General features: G+C 36.1%; 1 pseudogene; it reads right to left on the bottom strand.

Moving 5' to 3' along the window:
- Positions 1-415: 415 nt before the first annotated feature.
- On the bottom strand, positions 416-525 carry LOC118538766 (U6 spliceosomal RNA; annotated as a pseudogene).
- Between the last annotated feature and the right edge of the window lie 21248 nt (positions 526-21773).

Raw genomic sequence — 21773 nt, 5'->3', positions numbered from 1 at the left:
TCCATCCTTATGTGCAGCTTAGGAAGGCAACAGGAAAGGAAGATTTATTTCCACCTCTGCCTGCATATGGTCGGCCAAATGGCCACTAAAGATCGCATCTTTAGTGCTCTTGCATGTATAACAGACAACCGCACTTTGGACTAAACATGGACCTTCACTATGTTAGCCAGCCTGGAGTGGAGTCTTGAAGAAGAAAATATGCCCATAATTACATGCATAGCATCCTTGAGAAATTGTGGAAATTTGGGGAAGTAGGTAATAGGCCCAGGGAAAAGTCCTTCTTCTGGCAAATCAACAAAAAGGAAAGTTTTCTTTCTAGGTTCTAGTTAGAACATTTTTTTAAGACAGGTTTGCTGAGATAAAATTTGCACAACATAAAACTTCCCCATTGTAAGTGTACAGTTCAATGAGTTTTAAAAACAAGGAACACTTGATAAATTTGCATGTCATTCTTGTGCAAAGCTATGCTAATCTTCACTGAGTTGTTCCAATTTTCATTCCAATATATACTGCCAAGTCAAGCACTTTCAGAATTTTAATTTTTGGCAGAAATTTGCCATCTAATATTTTTCAGAACATAGGGGAAGGAAATGTTAGGATTTATTTTTATGATGGACATTGTATGTATATTTAATATTTATTTTGGAAGCATTTAAGATAATATATAGATAGATAAATAACCAGATTCAACCAAAATGTACTGAATCTTCATGTTAGTTTTAGTATGTAGTTGTAATCCATATTTTATTAGTGAAAGAAGACATTTCCTCAAGGTTAAGAAACTCGAGTGAGGGGAAAGACTGGTACATTTTGGACCTGGGATGTGATCTCATATCTTCTGACTCACATCGCATTGGGATAGAAGTTTCTCTATCTGGTGATAATCCATCAACTATGGTAATAATAGGTATTATTTATTGTGGCCTCACATAAACCATTCTAAGTTCTCTGCATGTGGCATTTCATGTTGTCCTTGTGAGAGCTCTCTAAGGTAAATGCTATTATTTTCAGTAGTGCATAGGTGAAGAAATTGAGGTACAGTGACTTTAGCACACTGTCCAAAGTCATAAAAATAATAGGGGGCACAGTTGGGGCCCTAGTTCCAGAGTCCATTATACTCACTTCACATTGTCTCCCCTAATATCCACTGAGCACCAAGGGAAAAGACGAAGACGGGCCTCTTGTTAGAATTTTCCTTCTGGAGTAGAAGGGCAAAAGAAAGAATGGGAAGGAAAAATTTCCATTACTCTCTGGACAGGATTTTCCAAGTATCTCACAAACTACATTCAAATACTGAATCTTTTCCATGCAAAGATATCTATTTCTAAACTTTTATATTTTCAGATTTGAAGTCTTGATTTATGAATTTAAAAAAAATTGAAATAATTTTCTAGTATGCTAAAGGAGAATGGGAATTACAGACAGAAACAAATGCACCTAACATTGAGCTTCAGGATGGTTTTACATGTCGCTCTCTCTGCCTGAGATTGCTCTGTCCCCAGATATGACATGGCTGATCCCCTTACATCATTCCATATCTTTTCAAGAGTCATCTTCTTATACCTTCCTATTTATAGTACTAATCCTCCATATTCTGCCTTAATTCTGTTTTATTTTCTCTCTTGTACTACCTAGCCTAAGTTCAGACCGATACTTCCAACTCAAATTCCAGACTTCAGGGCTCTTGCTTAACCTCTTTTTAAAATTGTGTCGGCATCTTTATCACTGAGAACAGTGGTTTTTAAGGGCATGGAAAAATAAGAGAAAGTCTCATCATTGCTCATTTTTTTTCTGTCTACTGCTACACATGAAATAGTCTTAGAGTAACAATACTAATACTACCATCAATGATTACTGAATTATTAGCATTGTTTTGCTTTTGCTCTCTGTGTTATTTTCCATTTGTTATAGCTGTTCTATACCTATTGCCTGAGAATATAGCCATTTCCTTCCATATTCACTATCCCTGTCCCTCATTTAGTCTTCGTGCCACAGGTAACTTTGTATTTATGCACTACCAGCGGTTACATGAGTGTCTCTCTAGTCATTTTGCTTGTCTGAAGGTTGTTCTCCAGTAGATTCCTTAGTAAGAGCTCAAGGGAACAATATTCCTAGAATTATTGCACACTGGTAAGAATTTACCTAAGCCCTTTGAACTGTACTCTTTTACCTTCATATTCTAGGTACCTAAAGGTTTGTTTCTTCCCTCCCTCCCTTCCTTCCTTTCTTTATAAAGTCACTTAATTTTACTGCAATGTGTCTTTGTTGTTATGGCTCATTTTCTCAGCAATACTATGTACAGTTTCAATATGCAGTTTTACATCTTTTATTTTAGGAAACCTTTCTGCAATTACTGGATTTGGTATTTGTTCTGTTTCCTTACTTTTGGTTTCATCTCCTTTCTTCTCCTACTATCCATATGCTCAAATTTTTTTGCCTGTCTTCAATATTTTTAACTTTTTCTTGATTCCTTCTTTTCTTTCATTACTTGTTCTAAAGTTTTTCTCTCTCACTTTTTATTTTGCTGAAGCTATCATCTGCTGCATTTATTCCCTATTTATGTTATTTCTCATTTTTGGAATTCTCTCTTTTCTTATCTCTAATTATATCCAGAGTTATGGAACATTGTTTCTGAGCTTTTCTAGTTCTGATTTATGTTGTTTTCTTTCATGTTTTATAGCATTTTCTTAATGTTTCTTAGCTAGTTTTGAAATAGTAGGTTACAGTTTTATTCTGTTTTGTGGGCATGTTTTTTGGCAGGCTTTTATTGTCTGCAGGACATTATTCTGCTTTTTTTTCACTCTTTTTCTTATGATAACTTTCTTTGGGATATGACCTTGATACTTATGTTGCTCCTGTTTATATGAAATGAATTTTTCTAAGGCAGGGTTTAGGAAAGTTTATATAACTTTACAGAGCTCCCTCTTCTGTTGTTTTTATGTTGTTTAAAAATGTGGTAATGTGCTTTCTGTGATTTCATCTGGACTTTTCCCCTCTTTTTCTTTGTTATTTCTATCCTGTTCAGTTTTGGTTCCCCTTCTAGCAATTTCTTTTCAGTGTGGGTTCTCATCCTGGAAGGGCCAGTCCTGGTGGGCCATTTCTGAGAGTTAAAGGTGTTCTCTGTTCCTGGTTGTTCAGTACTTCTTGGAAGGGGAGAGATTATATTCACAAACTCCTTATACTTTCAGCTGCTGTTCCCACGTTGCTCTCTGCTTTCCAGTGAATATGTGTTGGCAGTTTTAGTGTCCTATTCTCAGACTCCAAAGATGCTGCTCTGTTGCTTTCTTCCTCTTCCTCCTGTACAGATGCAGATACCATGAAGTTTTAAAGTTGTAGGTGGTTTGCCTCTGCCCCATGTATTTTGGAGTTTATGGGGTAACTATTCATCAAGTTTTATTTTATTTTATTTTTTAAAGATTTTATTTATTTATTAGCGAGAGAGTGAGCAATCGAGAGAGAGAGAGAGACAGAAAGAGAGAGAGAGCATGAGCCAGGGCAGAGGGAGAGGGAGAAGCAGACTCCCCGCTGAGCAGGGAGCCTGACCAGACCACCTGGGGCTAATCCTGGGACTCTGGGATGATGCCCTGAGCTGAAGGCTGACGCTTAACTGACTGAGCTGCCCAGACACCCCTCACCTAATTTTATTTTATTTTATTTTTTAAAATAAAAAAAATTATTTATTTGAGAGAGAGTGAGAGCGAGAGAGAGAGAGAGAGAGAGAGAGAGAGCAGGGGGGAGGGGCAGAGGGAGAGGGAGAAGCAGACTCCCTGATGAGCAGGGACTCGATCCCAGGACCCTGAGATCATGACCTGAGCTGAAGGCAGAAGCTTAACTGACTGAGCCACCCAGGCATCTCTCGAATTTTATTTTAAATGCTCTCCTGGCTTACTGGTTTTGCAATCTAAGTGCTCTGTTTTTATGTGGGGTTTTGGTGGGAATAAAAGACTGCATAGCCATCTCTACCATCTTCCCAGAATCCTCCCTCCTATGTAGATTTCAACATGTACCTTTAATTGCATGGCAGCTATTGACTATCCTCAGTAAATTCTTTTTAATATTCATTGGGTTACATAATATGTACATATATATTAATATATTAAAGCCAAAAATTACCAGTCACTTAACTTGAGACTTTTAATGGTCTTTTTATAGGTAGTATTATTCTGGAAGACCCAGGTCCATCTTGAAATAAATTGATATGAATTTCACCTCAGAGTAAGTAGCAAATTCTTTTTTTTTTTCTTTATGACGATAGAGCTTTCAGAGTCATAATACTCCCTTGTTTTTTTTTTGTTTTTTGTTTTTTTTAGAGGTGAGATATTTTATTTTGCTGTACACTGTCTGTAAAGCAATTTCTTCTCTTTTTTTTTTAAATTTTTTATTGTTATGTTAATCCCCATACATTACATCATTAGTTTTAGATATAGTGTTCCATGATTCATTGTTTGTGCATAACACCCAGTGCTCCATGCAGAACGTGCCCTCCTCAATACCCATCACCAGGCTAACCCATCCTCCCAACCCCCTCCCCTCTAGAACCCTCAGTTTGTTTTTCAGAGTCCATTGTCTCTCATGGTTCTTCTCCCCCTCCGATTTCCCCCCCTTCATTCTTCCCCTCCTGCTACATTCTTCTTCTTTTTTTCTTTCTTAACATATATTGCATTATTTGTTTCAGAGGTACAGATCTGAGATTCAACAGTCTTGCACAATTCACAGCGCTTACCAGAACACATACCCTCCCCAGTGTCCATCACCCAGTCACCCCATCCCTCCCACCCCACCCCCCACTCCAGCAACCCTCAGTTTGTTTCCTGAGATTAAGAATTCCTCATATCAGTGAGGTCATATGATACATGTCTTTCTCTGTTTGACTTATTTCGCTCAGCATAATACCCTCCAGTTCCATCCACGTCGTTGCAAATGGCAAGATCTCATTCCTTTTGATGGCTGCATCATAATACTCCCTTGTAGAAACATTTTTATGGGGAAAAAAAACTCTATCTCGACTGATTGAATGCTCAGGTTTCCCTTTAAACGATCAAGTTTGAAGTGTTTTAAAGGACAGCTTTACTCAGATGTTGGAAATATGAAAAAGAATGAAAAGGAAAGCATTGCACTTACTTGGAGGCAATTCTTTTCCTTAGAGGTAGGGTGTTTGTTGTAGGCTATAGGAGACTATTGGCCTATTCATGGCATTAGTGGTAGCCATTTCTAGACAAGGGAAGGCTTTCACAGATAACTCTTAGAGTGCTGTGAAATGATCCAAATTGGAAGGCAAGGAAATGAAAACGTGTACTTGCTTGAAAGACCGTGTATGCTCATAAAAATGAGCTGTTATGGTGGTCTTTCATCCCAATCCCTGCAGATAAAAGCGATCTCCACATGATTTGCTAAAGCCCTCTTACTTCACTTTCACAGAGCAAGGAATCATGATTCAAAACAAGGTAGGTTTTTTTTTTTTTAAGTTGCTATGGTGAGATAACAAAAAAAAAAACTCTAAATGTTCATGCAATTGGAATATTTCTTTTATCATGCCTTCTTTTTTTTTTTCTGATAACTACATATACGCTTTTTTTTTCTTAAAAGGAGGAAATGCTTAAGTGAATTCCTACTCCTTTAAGAGAACCCCACCCCCACCCAGTACTTAGGTTTTGCATACTATGGACAGATTTCCAATGTAAATCTGGTTTTCTTCTTTTTTCTTTTTTTTTTTGAATAATAAGCAATAGAAAAGAATTCTTTATCCATTATAAAAACGTACATGAATTTTGTCTCGGTCTGCTAAGTGTCTTTATTTGTTAACACAATCACAACCAACTGAGAAATGCTCCTATGTGCTACCAAGTACTCCTGATCCCAAGTACTCTTCAGTGTTAATTCATTTTTCCTTTAAATGAATTTGGATTCCTTTGGAGGGGGAAAACAGACTTTAAATTTTATTTATTTACTTATTTATGTAGTGCTTTTTGAGATGCCTATGTGGATGTGGATGCAAGAAATAAGAAAAAGCCTGTTCATTGATTTTTTCCCCCGCAGACATTTGGGGGCCAGGGAGAAATTTTCATTTTGTAGTTGCTATTAGGCATGAGTAACTGAGAATTTTACATGAGGAATAAGAGATGTGGTGCATCTGGACTTTTTTCAGGCTGATAATATAAATGAAAAATAGACTCATGGAAATAATAGTGTCTAGTATTTAACCTGATATGCAGATTGTTGGACAATATTATCCTGGATGGATGCATGTTTTTTGGATGCTCAAATCAAACATTCCTTAAGATTGAGCAGGTTTGGGGGGCACCTGGGTGGCTCAGTTGTTAAGCATCTGCCTTTGGCTCAGGTCATGATCCCAGGATCCTGGGATCAAGCCCCACATTGGGCTCTCTGCTCAGTGGGGAGTCTGCTTCTCTCTCTCCCTCTGCCTTCCACATACCCTGCTTGGGCTCTCTCGCTGTCTCCCTCTCTGTCAAATGAATAAATAAAATCTTAAAAAAAAAATAGATTGAGCAGGTTTGGGATGACACCATTTACTCTATAGATTTAACCAAGATTTTACCAAAGTATAAAACCAACACAATATATTCATTTATTCATCCATTCAGTAAGCACTTATTAATCATGTGTGTTTTAGTTTAGTTGCAACATATGCTTCCATCCTGCTCTCTTCAAGTTTTGTTTATAGAGATATTTTTTACCTGAAGTATATGTTGCTTTGTTTTTTTTTTTTTTGTTTTTTGTGTGACTATTTCAGCTGATAGTTATGGTGCCTGGTTCTAGATCTGTATTCTGCAGTGAAATTTCAGTGTGATCTCTCACCAGATATTTAATCCATTTTCATCTTCCTGGAAAGAGGGGTGGGGGGGGAACTGCTCTTACTTTCTGCTGTTTCTGGAAATGGGATTAGAGGAGGTACAAGTTAACCAGAACTTGGGATGCATCTCACATTACTCAAATGGATGATGCTGAGGAGTGACAATTATTATGAGGATTGATATCTTTTTTTAGACAATGAAGCTGAAAAAGATAACTAGTTGGCTTTTTGACTGTATTGGGTATGTACAAAAATTTACCTCAAAACAGGGGTTAGGTAATAGAAACAAATGAAAACTGTGAAGTTTTGCTAGGAATCAGCAAGATAAGCATGAGAAGCCTTTCTCATATAAACCTTAAAGCTTGGCTCTAACCTTAGCTTTACCCACAAAACCAGGTGCTAGAGCTAAATGAGCATCTTTCCTTCCATCCTGCTGTCTTTTCCAAATTAGAGGAAACATTTCAAGGGAAAAGTGGTGGTGCAGGGGCACATATGATCAGTGTACCTTATGACTGGCCAAGAAAAAAAGAAATGATGATCATTTCTTCCTGCCAGTGGCATATTACAAGGGACCTGAAACAAAATAATATCACAAGGAAGGGGTTGCTCTCTAGTTGGGTCAGAGAAAACTTAGGAATTCTACCTAAAATATGAATTCCTAGAGGAAAAACTATATTAGCATAAAAAGTTAATGATAGAATTGAAATTATCCTTTGATAGATGTCTGCCTTGCTTATATATTTGCAATGAGGTAGTAAAGTATGAGAAATGTCCCCTACTGGCTTTGTAAAAATGCGAGTGTTGTAATTAATTAAGATGATATATTGAAACATTGGCAAAGTTTAGTGTTTGTTAATACATATGTGGCACAATTTCAGCCAGGGTTATTGTTGTTGTTATCTAATCTCACAACATATGCTTTTTTAGGACTGTCATCTTTTTAGAATTTACAAAGGCAATAAAAATCAGGCTATTATCTGACTTTTGTTCCTGAAAAACTAACGAGCAAGAGTCATTACTCATAACAGAATAATTAATTGGGTTTCCACTCTGTGCCAGACAGTGAGCTGGGATCTGGGCTCACTTAGATAAGAAACAGTTCTTTTTCTCATGGCACTCACAGTGTAGGGAGAGACAGGTAAACAAATCATTGCCATATAAGTTGATAAATGCTATAATAAATGTATGAACAGATGCCATGAACATAGAGGAGGGCGTATTTAAATGCCTCCATCAGAAAGCAAGGGTTATCAGAGTAGCTGGTACATGCCTTGTAACAAGACTTCACAAAGTTGAAGAGGAAGGGAGAGGAAAAGCAACTTAAAAGCGTTAGCAGTGGCAAAGATACACAAAGTTCAGATGAAGACAGGGTCAATTTGAGAAATAGTCTTGCTATGATGCCAAAGAGTTAGAATTTTTTTTTAAAGATTTTCTTTATTTATTTGAGAGAGAGCAAGCATGAGCAGGGGGAGGGGCAGAGGGAGAAGCAGACTCCCTGCTGAGCAGAGAACCTGTTGCAGGGCTCGATCTGGGGACTCCAGGGCTCGATCTGGGGTCTCTGGGATCATGACCTGAGCCAAAGGCAGATGCTTATCCGACTGACCCACCCAGGCGCCCCTAAAGAGTTAGAATTTTATTGAAGAACATAAGAAGATATCCTAGTTTATAGATACAATCAACGTAGCTTAGTCAAATTTTAATAAATATTGATGGCTCATCTACTATGTGCCAGGCACCATGCACTTTTTAAGTGCCATGTAATATACTAAAGTTGGAGCAAAAGAATTAAATGGGTGTGACAGTGAAATGGGGGAGGAAGAGAAGATGACTGGTAATAGAAAACTAAAAGTGGCTTAAGCAAAAGAATGCTTATTCCCTGGAGATTGATGAATCAGCAGATGAGCAATGCCCGGGTTGATTTAGGAGCTTACATTGTGGTCAGCACCAAGGATCTTTCCGTCTTTTATCTTTAGCTTGTGACTTTATTGTCAAAAAATGACTCCCAAAGCTGCTGGTATTATCCACTTATACAACCAGTCCACATATAACAAGGAACAAGAGAAAGGCTGAGAGTTTTAGTTTTCCATTTGTGAAGCATGTCTTTCTGGGAAGACCGCTAGAAGAGTCTTCTCTGTTTCATCTGTCTCATTGGAGATAACTTACTATACAGACATCAAAATTTTCAAGGGAGGTTGGGAAAGGGAATAAAATTTATTTTCAGCCTTTATTATAGGTGGTGAGATTTGCAGTGAGGGAAGGGGGTAGAAAATGGCTGTTTAATTAGCAACCAACAGTGTTTGACTCGTCTTAGGTAAAATTCATATTTGAGGGTCAAGAGGAAGAAGACATGGTGTTGAAGTAGATGAAGAAATGGAAGAAGACCATATAATGGTGGTGGATTTGACAAATGGGAGGTCACTACTGACTTTTACTCTGGAAATTCCATGGAGTTTACTATTAGGAACCAAAATTCAGTGTGCTCAGAAGTGAATGGGTGGTGAGGAAATAGATGTAGAAACTGCTTTCCTAAAAACAAACAAACAAACAAACAACTTCTAGTAAAGAAGACAGAAAGAAGCGGCCTATGTTGGAGTGAGATTAAGGAAAAGCTTTTTATTCAGGGCATGGGAGATAATTGATCATATTTACATGCTTTGGTGGGGGGGTGCACATAGAAAGGAAAAAAAATCAGATATAAGAAGTGGGTGTGATAATTGATAAGTTCCAGAGTAGATTAGAATAGATGAATGCAGGGAGGAGGAATTATTTTTAAATTCAGGAGGAGAAGGAGGCTAGAATATGGAATTAGGCATAATTAGCCTATAGATGGTCATTAAAATCTAGCCTAAGACTAGAGTAGAGATCAAGTCATAGATGAGTTTGGAAATTAAGGGAACTCAGGAGCTGCTGCATGATGACCTCTGTTTCTACTGAAAATTTGGAGATAATGCCAGATACTGAAACTCTGTATGTGTAGAAGGGGAGAGGGTGTGATGGGTGATAATGGTGGGCTAGAATAGTTTAAGATGTGGGAATAAATTTGGAATAGCCAAAGCATGAAATTAGGAATAGTTTTATTAGGGATCAGTGAAAGGACTGTTGGAATGTATTTAGTACCAGACTGTCATTAAAAACATACCTTTAAATAATGCAGACTTCTATGAGTACATTTTCTTCCATGGTGCTCAATAGCCAGTGAGCACAAGTAGATAAAGTCATTACTTTGAATGAGCCAGGGTTAAACATTATCAAGGAAGAGAGGATGTGAATATAATAGAGCAACCTAGAATATCATTAAAGAGAGATCAGGACATTGAGTGTAAAATGAGAAAAATGAATCTATGAGGAATGCTACTAGACTGGAAAAATAGAAAAAGTCTGTAATTTTATATTGTGTCTATATTCCTCACAAACCCCCATTTCGTTAGTACTTAGTAGTCATATTTATCTGTCTGTGTAGTCAATCCCGAACCATAGTTAATTAGCCCAAGGGTCAATACTTGGTGGTTTTCATTGGCCTGTGAATCAACAGCAGATTACTGAGAAATAAGTTTGTTTCTCCCATGAACTGGGATTCAGAAACAGTCATTAAATTTGGGTTAGGCTGGCATTGAGGTAATGCAAATAAAAGAGCTTTATAGTCAGATTCTGCTACTGCTACATGGCAAAGCAGAGAACGCTGATGTCCAGTAGGAAAAGAAACAGACGGAGAGACCAGAGATGAACAAATAAAGAAAATACTACTTGGGGCCTTGATGCCTTTGCAGTTTCTGATTCTAATACCTTTTGAAGTTTGACTTTATTCATACCATTCATTTGATTCCATGAGATATGTCTGCATTTTAGATTAAGTTTTCCTTTTATGCTTGAGCTAGTTTAAGTTGGCATTATTTAAATCTCAAAGGGTCTTATGAAGGACTAGATCAAAGGACTGGAGATCTACACTAGTCAAAGAAGAGATTTAGTGCTAATGGGTGTTCTGGAGAGGTAAAATAATAGGAAAGTTTATGAGAGAACTGTTAGAAGGATGGCATGAAATTCAATGTTAAGTAGCTATCGATGATGATACTCTACGGGTAGGGCAGTAGAAGAATGCACTGAAGAGGAGTAGAGGTCAAGTGTTTAGGTCAAAGGAGCCAAGGAACTATTAGGATAGATTTTGAAATTAGCTAGGAGTTGTAGTGAAAGAAAGAGTGTGAGTTGATTGACAAACACTTCACCGAATATGGAAGTGTGATCTAAAGTTTGGTAGATAATTTCAAGTATTGTGGAAAGGGTAAGCTAAGATGGCATGCACCTCAAAAGATGATTCCTGGAAGTACAAAATCACAATGGTATAGAAAGAATAGTAAGGAAAAGAAAAAGTCTCCCTTGCATTCTATCTGTGAGCTGCTTGGCCACTAGAGAGTAAATAATCTCCAATGAATAAGTTATTTCTCATTCAGTGTATTTGAACATCATTATTTACTGATAACAAATCCTAAGGGAATCTTATGGTATACAAAAAAACCCCACAAAAACCCCAAAACAAAACAAAACAAAACAAAAAACCCAAAAAAACTAAAAGCAGGAAATGCTCAGAAAGGAGAAGTTCACAAAGAAAAATAACCAACTATTAATACTAACATGATGTTTGGCTATAGAATTACATATAAAGAGTCTGTTTATATAGAATCATCTATACGTCAGTGAATACACTTATCTGTTCACTTTCTGGAATGAGAATATTAATGTTGGTTGTCAGAGTATAAACTCCAATGGAGTCCCACTTGCATATCAAATGCCAGGCATCATGGAATGATCACCCATATAAATTACATTGTCCAAGAAGTAGGGAAAGGCATTTTAGGCCATATAGTCAATGCAACTATATTTATTTATCCAGTTCTAGCAGTTGCCTAGTGGTGATTTCCTTTAAGTAAAGTGGTCAAAAAGAACAAGAGGACAAAAGGAAAGGAAGACAGACTTTTCAAAAATAAAGCTTTAGGCTTTAAGTTTAGATTTAGATCTTTGGATATTTTCAAAACTTGCTTTCACAATGCTTGTGATTTATTCTGCTTCATCTGCACTTCTCCATCACTTCGTATAATTGGCTTTGGTTTAGACAACCTCAGTATCCTGTCCTCTATGCAATTAATAAAATTCATTTTAAGTTTTGGGTTGTTTTTGTGAATGTATACCTTGCTTTACTAATGGAGATGTAAGGTCCTCAAAAGTGGGACATTTTACTTTTATAGTCACACAGTTTCTAAACTAAAACAGTGTTTGAGCATATACTAGGTATGTGGCAAATGGATATTGCCTAAGGGATTGACTGATGGAATTACCAAGTGCAAGGCAACGATGTCCAAACAGAATCTATGAGGAGAGGATAAGGGAAAGGTTATTGTTGCTAACCGTGTTTCTGTATCAATTCTACTTCCAAGAAGATTCATTAGTACATTCTCTGAGAAGGGAAGGATTTTAACCAAATCTGATATTGCTAACATATCCTTGTTTTGGTAACCAAAGCGTAAGCAGCATAAATGCAGTTAGTGCATTTTGGGAAGGGTAGGACAGATTTTTAGTTTGTTTTTATTATTTATTTATTTATTTATTTAGATTTCTTTTTCTTTTTTTTGAATTTATTTATTTATTTATTTATTTATTTATTTATTTATTATTATGTTATGTTAGTCACCATACAATACATCATTAGTTTTTGATGTAGTGTTCCACGATCCATTGTTTGCATATAACACCCAGTGCTCCATGCAGTACGTGCCCTCCTTAATACCCATCACCAGGCTAACCCATCCTCCCACCCCCCTCCCCTCTAGAACCCTCAGTTTGTTTCTCAGAATCCATTGTCTCTCATGGTTCATCTCTCACTCCGATTTCTCCCCCTTCATTTTTCCCTTCCTTCTCCTAATGTCCTCCATGCTATTCCTTATGTTCCACAAATAAGTGAAACCGTATGATAATTGACTTTCTCTGCTTGACTTATTTCACTTAGCATAATCTCCTCCAGTCCCACCCATGTTGATGTGAAAGTTGGGTATTCATCCTTTCTGATGGCTGAGTAATATTCCATTGTATATATGGACCACATCTTCTTTATCCATTCATCTGTTGAAGGGCATCTCTGCTCTTTCCACAGTTTGGCTATTGCGGACATTGCTGCTATGAACACTGGTGTGCATGTGGCCCTTCTTTTCACTACATCTGTGTCTTTGGGGACCCAGGAGTGCAATTGCTCGGTCATAAGGTAGCTCTATTTTTAATTTTTTGAGGAACCTCCATACTGTTTTCCAAAGTGGCTGTCTCAAGTAAATGCTTGAGAGAGGAGAGTAACTATATTGTAATCTGTGATTTACCCTCATTGTGCTAATCATTTAGAAACTATCACGTCAAAATGAGCCCCAATAAAAGATAGGAAAAGCCATTTTTATTCCACATCTGCAACATTCTAGGCAGAGTGTTAATAACTGACGGTATTTATATATTACACTTAATTTCATAACATCTTTATTTTAATAATTCTGTGAAATATCATTATGAAGGCCTTTATTTTAAGGGCATTATTTAACGGCAAAGAAAGACAAGTTGCAGACATTATTTGACTCTCCCAGAAGCACACAAGTAGATGGTAAAGATAGAAATCTAATTTAGATCTCTTGACTTCAGAGGTGGATTATTTTGTTGCTTTGTGCTATTGGAGAAAATTCTGTATTCTCTCCCAGAAGCTTACTAGGTGCCGAGCCGGTAGTGGTGGTGCTAGTAACAACAGCAGCAGTATTCGGAGTAGCAGGTGCAGCAGCGACAACAGCAGAGTAACAGATATTTCGGAAATGCTTGCCGTGTGCCAAGAGCTGTTCTGCATGCTTGACTTGCAGTAGCAGAGAAGGAACATGATAGGAAAGGAGGCGACGATACTCCAGGATCATTGATTAGGTTATCTACCTGTGGGCTTGGTTTATCTAAACATTTTTCTTAGCTGTCACAAGTAAATTAACAGTAGACCATGTAGTCCCATGTGTAATTGCCAAACATTTCTTTCCTCCAGCCTCTTAAACAGCTCTCCACTCTTCATATATGTGGGAGGAAAAGCAACAGCATGTCTTTGTTCCATATATATTTCCTGTTGGAAAGCGGTTTGCCAGGGTCTGTTCTTAATAGTCAAGGGCACAGATTTCATTTTCATGCCCATTATGCATCAGTAGCTCGAATCAGATATATTGTGAGTCACGGCTGCCTTACATTTCCTAAGCTGCTGTGTTAATGTTCCTTTGCTTAAGACTGCTACGTGTTTGTTAGTGTCCAATGGTAACTGGTTCCTACTGAGTCAAGGCATCTCTAAAGAATTATCAAGGATGTTATATATGGAGTTAAAAACGAACACTATTTTGGGCTACAACAAAAGTCATAAGAAGACAATCATGTATAAATATAAGAGCCTTGTGAAGTGTACAAAATAGGAAAACTCAAAATTACATGAAGAGTTACACATGTTTACAGAAATCTTTCTCCTTTGCCATTTCTGAAAGTGCTAGATTTCCTTCTGCTTTCTGCTTGAAATTACTTCAACATCAACACATGCCAAATAAAACCATCTTTTCCCAGTCTCCCTGCAATCTCATTTAACCTATTTTACCTATAAGATGTCTCTCCAAGAAGCCTACTCATTCCCGTGTACAAAGGCAGCTAAGATGGGGAAAGATGGTAGGTTGTCTAGAGATATTAGAAGCGGGCTTGAAGGAGAAAATTAACTCACCTGAAACATTTGAATAAATTTGAACAACAGTTAGGAAAAGTTGAAGTCATTGTGGGATGCACAATAAATACTATGGACAACATCTCCCTTTTATAGTTTATTGGAGTAATACGCTATTTTATCTATTGCCTTCAGTTCATTAGAATTTGTCAGTTTCCTGAACCTAAATAGATATTTGAAAAATTAATTTTTATGTTTAAAGATTGATAATGTTTCACCTATATCCATTCTGAAACCATGAAGAGGTATAAGAGTAAATAGTAGTGATATGGGAAACATTTTGTATAGTGATTCAAAATTGCTTCATTTCAATTTAGCATAATATTTAAAGTACAGATCTGACTGCAGATCTGACTGCAGTTTGAACTTATTTCTGTATGAACACCCTGTGAAAATTATTAGTACTCAATTTTTTCTATTATTAATATATACTAACCTATTATCTAATTTTGTACAATTTCTTGCCTATTCTAACTACCCATGATATATGGAGTTCCACAGTAGTATATTTCCATGTTCCTTGGTTTGATTATTTCAAGCAAAATGTATAATGGAGGAAAAGGTATTTGGTATAAACATTAAGAAGGGCATATGTAGGGGCACCTGGGTGACTCAGTCGGTTAAGCATCTGCCTTCGGCTCAGGTCATGATCCCAGGGTCCTGGGATTGAGCCCTGCATTGGGCTCCCTGCTCAGCGGGGAGCCTGCTTCTCCCTCTGCCTCTGCCCCCCATTCGTGCTTGCTCTCTCTCTCTAGTGCTCTCTCTCAAATAAATAAAATCTTTAAAAAAAAAAAAAAGAAGAAGGGCATGTGTACCCTGAGGGGAATTAAAGATAAAAAGTCTAAAGAAAGGAGTGCTGATTGTAAGCTTGAGTAGTATGGATCCTGAAGTTACCTCTAAAAAAATAGGAATATCTGAACTGATCTCATGTTAGAAATCCAAAGTTATATATATAGTTATATATATTCTGTATATTCTGTATAATTTTCTCTACATAATAGTAATAATAGCATAATACGCACCATACCAAAGCTTATCAAACACTTTCCTGTACGTGATCTGATTTAATAGACAATTACTGGTAAACAAGACCTACTAATTGGTGGAAACATTCCTTCTAGATTATTCATGTCAAACTTCATCATAAGAAGAAAGGGTAATTGCTGCTTGTGATGTCAAACACACACTTTCTCCAAAATAATTAATATTCTCTTATTGTTGATTTTAAGGAATCGATTGTACCCAATTATCATTCTATGCCTCAGTTTGCAGATGAATTTATAGACTTGTGGTATTCTTTCTTTTTGTGTCGGCTTTATAAGGTATACAGTAGATATAAGAAACATACAACTCATGGTAGCACCAGCCCTGTTAAAACTTTTGTGAACTTTCTTGCAGTCTTTTTCCTCTTTCTCTATATTTATAAAATTGTGATAACAATGTTTATATAATATTTCCTCTGATTATTTTTGATTTATATTAAGATGTTTTCCATAGGGCACTTTTCATAATAACTATAAGGCCTGCATCATATTTTATCTAATAGATGTATAATCATTTATAGGACTGTTTCTATATGTAATGATAAATATCTTTATATAAAAAACATATTTCCCTATTTTCTATTAGATCATTGAATTAAATGAAATGAACCTGTTTTGACTTGTGTTATATCATACCCAATATTTTTCTAAAATACGGTACCACCTTACTGTTTCTCAAGCAAAGTAGAAATGGACACATACTACCATACTCACCAGCTTTAGGTATTAATATTTTAAGTCAACACTTCTTTGTCAAGTAAATATAATATATTATGATTATTTAGATTTACATTTCATTTATTCCCATGTGTGGAAGTGTTCCCCTATGTTCATATACTAGTCTCCATATTTGTGAATTATCTATTGTCATATTTCATCCATAAATGGGATGGAGTATAGTGCTGTGGAATGAACACAGGCTTAGAAAGCTTGTTTATAATATAATACCCCATTGACTATGTGGTCTTTAACAAATAACTTAGCTTTTTTGATTCTCTATCCCTTATCCGCAGGATGGAAATAATAATACCTACTTTATAAGGCTGTGTTAAGGGTTAAGAATATAATACTTAAATGCCCAGCACAGCAACTAACAGATGTTTAGTAAATGTTGACTCCTTTTCTTTGATAAAATTACTCTTGGACTTTATTTTCATGACTACTAAAGGAGCTATAATAATAACCACCTGATGTTTTGACTGTAAATACTAATAATTCATTATTAATTTTTATGCTTATTTACCTGTGTTATGGCCCTTTCACATATTCGAAGTGTTAAAATACTCAACATTCAGCCTTAGGGGAAAGAGAAAACATAAACACACTTTATTACTTTTCTAGGATAAGCATCATTTTAATGTGTTAGTAGAACCTAATGAAGACAGCAGCAATAGCTAAATTTAAAAGGCATAAAATGAAAGAGATATATTACACATGACACAGTTTACTAATTTGCCAATCATTGATGGACATTAGTGGGTTGATGGATTTTTAAGCATTAATATACACCAAGATTATAAAAGATATCTTATCTTGTGAAAAATTCAGGCAACAGTTTCATTGAATTTACAAACTGGCTTCTTGCAAGCAGCTAGTTAACTGTAATCATTCTCAAGCTTAAAAATACTCGGGTTAAAATGACAGGCACTAATTAATTTTCCAATTAGTTAAGGATTGATTCAGGATGTCATTCTTAAACTGTTCTGCCATTTAAAGAGACAATCATTTATGTTGACAGAAGTTGCTTTGTGTGTAACATTTCCATTAGGTATGCAGCCTCACCCTACAGCTATCAATCATCATAGTTTTGATCCAGCCTATCCTAAGCGAAGTAGTAAATGGTTGGTCAGCCTTCATCCATATATCATTCTCTTAAAAGGGAGACAGTTTATATTAACAATTTTGATCAAGCTCTAATTACCAAGAAGGTTTTTAAAAATGTAGGTTTTAGATGTTCATGGAACACCGTGGGACTGACTACTTATTAAGATGACGGAAACTCATCTTCTAGTGTGTGATTTTCAGAAAAAAAACCCTCAGATCTCAAATTTTCTGAACATAATTTTTTTCTCATCTGTCAAAATGGGATATTAATATATTTTACTACTTGGAAAGGTTATTTCTTATTTCGAAATGTATAGTGTGTAATAATCTTACTCTTAGTACCTGACACCAACTAGTCCTTCAATACAAGTTGTGAATGAATGGTTGATTCCTGAATCATTTCCTTAAACTTAGTTTCCTGTAGAAAAGAACTAAAGTAAAATGTGTGATTCTCATTTGTCATATAGACCTGTGTCATGAGGTACCAACAGTATTACATTTTCTATTTAAATTAAAAGCCTCACATCAGCTTTGAATGTTTATTTTCAGCTATTAACAGTTTGTTACCCAAACACAATACAAATACACTTTAAGTAATATATTACTTTTATAAAACATTCTTTTAATTTTGTGGGTCAAAATATTGCAAATCATATTGGTAATAAATTAATGAGCCAAGATTTTTACTTGCAAGATGACCATTTCCATTGGCACAGAAATAAAAGTTCAAGGAAGGATGACATTTCTTTACACAATTTTCACATGAGCATTATCCACATAAGTGCCTAAATCATAAACCTGAGCACTGTATTTTATCCTATATCTAAAAAAAAAAGTTTTATTAGTGTACAAGTCTCCCACATAAAATTCACTCATGTCATGTCATTTCACTATTGTAAGTGATCCCCACTCTTTTACCTAAGTTTGGCTATCACCATTTCTTATCTGGATCTTTGAGTGGTCTTTCAGGTGCTTTCCTATCTCAGGTTTTGTCTTTCCCAGTCTTACTTCCATACTGCAAATATTTGCAAAGATTGCCATCTTTGCAAAAGCAAGTCTTACTGTTCTAGTTATCCATCGCCACTTCACAAACCACCTCAAAAGTCAGGGGCTTAAAGTCAATAACAATTTATTTAGCTTATCAGTCTGCAATCTGGTCAGGGATGGGAGAGAAAGACCCATCTCTGCTTCAAGCAGTACAGGTGAAATAACTTCCAAGATGGTCAATTGCAAGTCGCTCTGGTTGGAAGCTCAGCATAGGGCCAGGGACTTTAGGTCCTCTCCTCATGGGCCTTTCTGGGCTGCTTGGAGTTCCTTTAAGATCATGGCTTGTTTCTAAGAGCATCTGTCCCCAGACACAGGAAGTAGCTGTTGGCTACAAAGGCAACAGGCACAGCCTCACTTCTGCTGCATTTGATTGGTCACAGTCACAGAGTTTTGACCCAATGGGACACGTGTCAAGGAATTTGGGACCATGTTTTAAAACTGTCACAATCAATGTGTCACTTCTCTGTTTCAAATTCAGCAGTGCCTCCATACATTATCTCATTTAAGTATTTTGACCAATCATAGAAGCGTAACTTGTCATGGTCTTTATACAGTTTACCTCTTAGCCTCATTTCTTTCTACTTCCGTGTTTTCCACTCCTGCTCCTATTTCATTCTTGTTACTACTTGGTGCCTGACTTCCTACATTTGTCATCCCTTTACATTCTATTGTTCAATCATTGCCTCTCTCACTCTTTCTTCAGAGCTCAGCTCAGAGGTCTGTTCTTCTGGAAATATTTATATGACTGCCTCCACATGGAGTGCTTTCCACTCTACCCCCACCAAGTCTGACATAGATGTCTCTTCTATCGATCCTTGTGCATATAAGTCGGTAATAAATTGTTATTATATTTTATTTATTTGACTTTATCACTGGATCGTGTGCTTCAAAAAGGCAGGTAGGATGTCTTATGTGTCATGGTATCCTCAAAGTTTACTGAATGAATAAATGGAAAAATGATCAAATATATACAGCATAGGGTGTATAAATGATTTGTTTACACATAGACAAGACTTATATGTTAGGCATGCACTTCTGGAGACCTTACATAGTTGAAAAAAATGAATTATTCAAGATGAGTTTTCAAATAGAAGTTAATATAAACTTGGGTTGATGTAGTCTCAGAACACATAAGTATACAACTATGATAGCAAGTTTACTTAAATACTTTTTAGAGGACCTCATAATTATCTCTAGCACTTTATAAAGTGCTTTCTAGTAAGTGAGCAGCAGCGTTGTTTTTGCCTTGGGTTTTATCACATTTAACATCTACTCCAAAGTTGAGGTAGGATTTTTAGAACTAGCATTAGCGAGAACGCTCCATATATGCTTGAATTACATCATTATAGGATGTAAAATACTTTTAATTATCATATACATGACTGTTAAAAAAAAGCACAAAAGTCACTAAAATCACTTGCACAAGTTCCAACGTATAAAGAGTCCATTCTCATTATTCATTGATTCTATATTTAGAATTCGCCTGCTGGCTAAAAGTTATTTGGAACCCTAAAATCAATACTTGTAAGGGTAGGGCTTTTCCCATCAGTTGTAGACATGTGCATATGCAGAGTGGCAAAAATCCAGTCATCTGATGGCACATATTCTAGCCAAGGTTGAACAATGTGATGCTCTGCCTTCTGGTTTCAGCTTTCATACTGTAAACAACTGTCCATTTCCAGTCTATTTAGTGCCATGCTTTTCACATTTTGTGCTTTATGTTAGTGACTTGGCTGTTTAAACTGGCGCCCAAGCATAGTGCTGCAGTGCTTCTAGTGTTCCTAAGCATAAGAAGGCAGTGATGTGTCCTGTGGAGAATATACATGTGTTAGATGAGTTTTGTTCAGGCATGAGTTATAGTGCTGTTGGCCATGAATTCAAAGTTAATTAATCAACAATATATATTAAATAAGGTGTCACTATACAAAAATACAAATAAAACAAGGATCTGTAGTGCTCAGTTGATGAAATATTGAGAATGGAGGCTCCCAAAGAGCTTAATCCTTTATTTCCTCTATGGGCAATGATTCTAGTACTTGCTGATTCAATGTTTGTGGTGACTGTATAGAACATAACTAGAACAAATAACCAAAACATGGTTCACAGGATACTGACAAAGGATGAGATTACTTCTGCTTAATCTATAAACTGCTTTGCCAAATTGCTAAAGATAAACACAATTTACATATCACTTGGTCTACCGATTTTAAAATGATGGATACTTGAAGATAATTTTCTATCCAGTTCATAATGCTTCACATTTTGTGCATAAAGCAATACTTTATTAATACTATGTATATATTGATATTTCAATACCACATAATTCAAAAACACAGAATATACAACTAACAATTCTTTTAAGTTCAAATATTTTATTAATTCAAACTATTAGTTGTAGTTCCAAAAAAACTATTATTTTTCCTAAAAGTGCTGCTTAAAGAAGGCTTTCTATTTTCTTTGATGTAAATAGACATTTGCTAACTGGAGATGACTAGTTCATATGAATTTAAAAATTTTAAATGCAGCTTATTTCTTTTTCTTTCTTTTTTTTTTTTAAGATTTATTTATTTGAGAGAGAGAGCGCACAAGTGAGCATGGAGGGAGGAGAGGCAGAGGGGGATGGAGAGAGAAACTCAAGCAGACTCTGAGCTGAGCATGGAGCCTGGCCTGGCGCTGGATCTCATGCTCTGAGATCAGACCTGAGCCAAAACCAAGGGTCAGATGCTTAACCGACTGCACCACCCAGACACTCCTGCAGGTTATTTCTTAAAGTAGAATATCTGCAATAATACAAATTGAAGATGGAATCTGATGAGATATTAAATCTGTTTTATTATTAGTAAAAACACAGGTATATTACATTTTCACATGCAGATTATGGTTTTAAGATGATTTCAAGGGTAATTTGGGGGTGTAGATAGAATTATGTGACGCTTAACTCATTGGAAATGGGTTATATATGGGTCTACCTGACTGATATATGCCCTATGAGCAATATGTTACAGAGATAGAGATAAAAAATGTTATATATCACTAGATTATATTGATGCGAATCATGGCAAAATTTCTGATTGGGATTTCCCTCAATATTTTGAATCTCCATTACTCAATGGGAGAAATTGATTAGTGTATATAATGGCTTGGTGGAAATTGAGATTTACTGCCACTGTGCTGTCGCAAAAAGGTAACGTTCTGTCCATTTCATGATAATGTTGTAATGAATATGGTATATCAGTCCAAAAACTTGATGTTTCACTGGAATTTTCTAAAATTTATTTGGCATATATTTCACACA

The sequence above is a fragment of the Halichoerus grypus genome, chromosome 3 (genome assembly GCF_964656455.1).
Source record: "Halichoerus grypus chromosome 3, mHalGry1.hap1.1, whole genome shotgun sequence".
Taxonomy (NCBI): domain Eukaryota; kingdom Metazoa; phylum Chordata; class Mammalia; order Carnivora; family Phocidae; genus Halichoerus; species Halichoerus grypus.
Note: the sequence above shows the minus strand (reverse complement) of the source record. Positions and strands in the feature narration are given on the sequence as shown.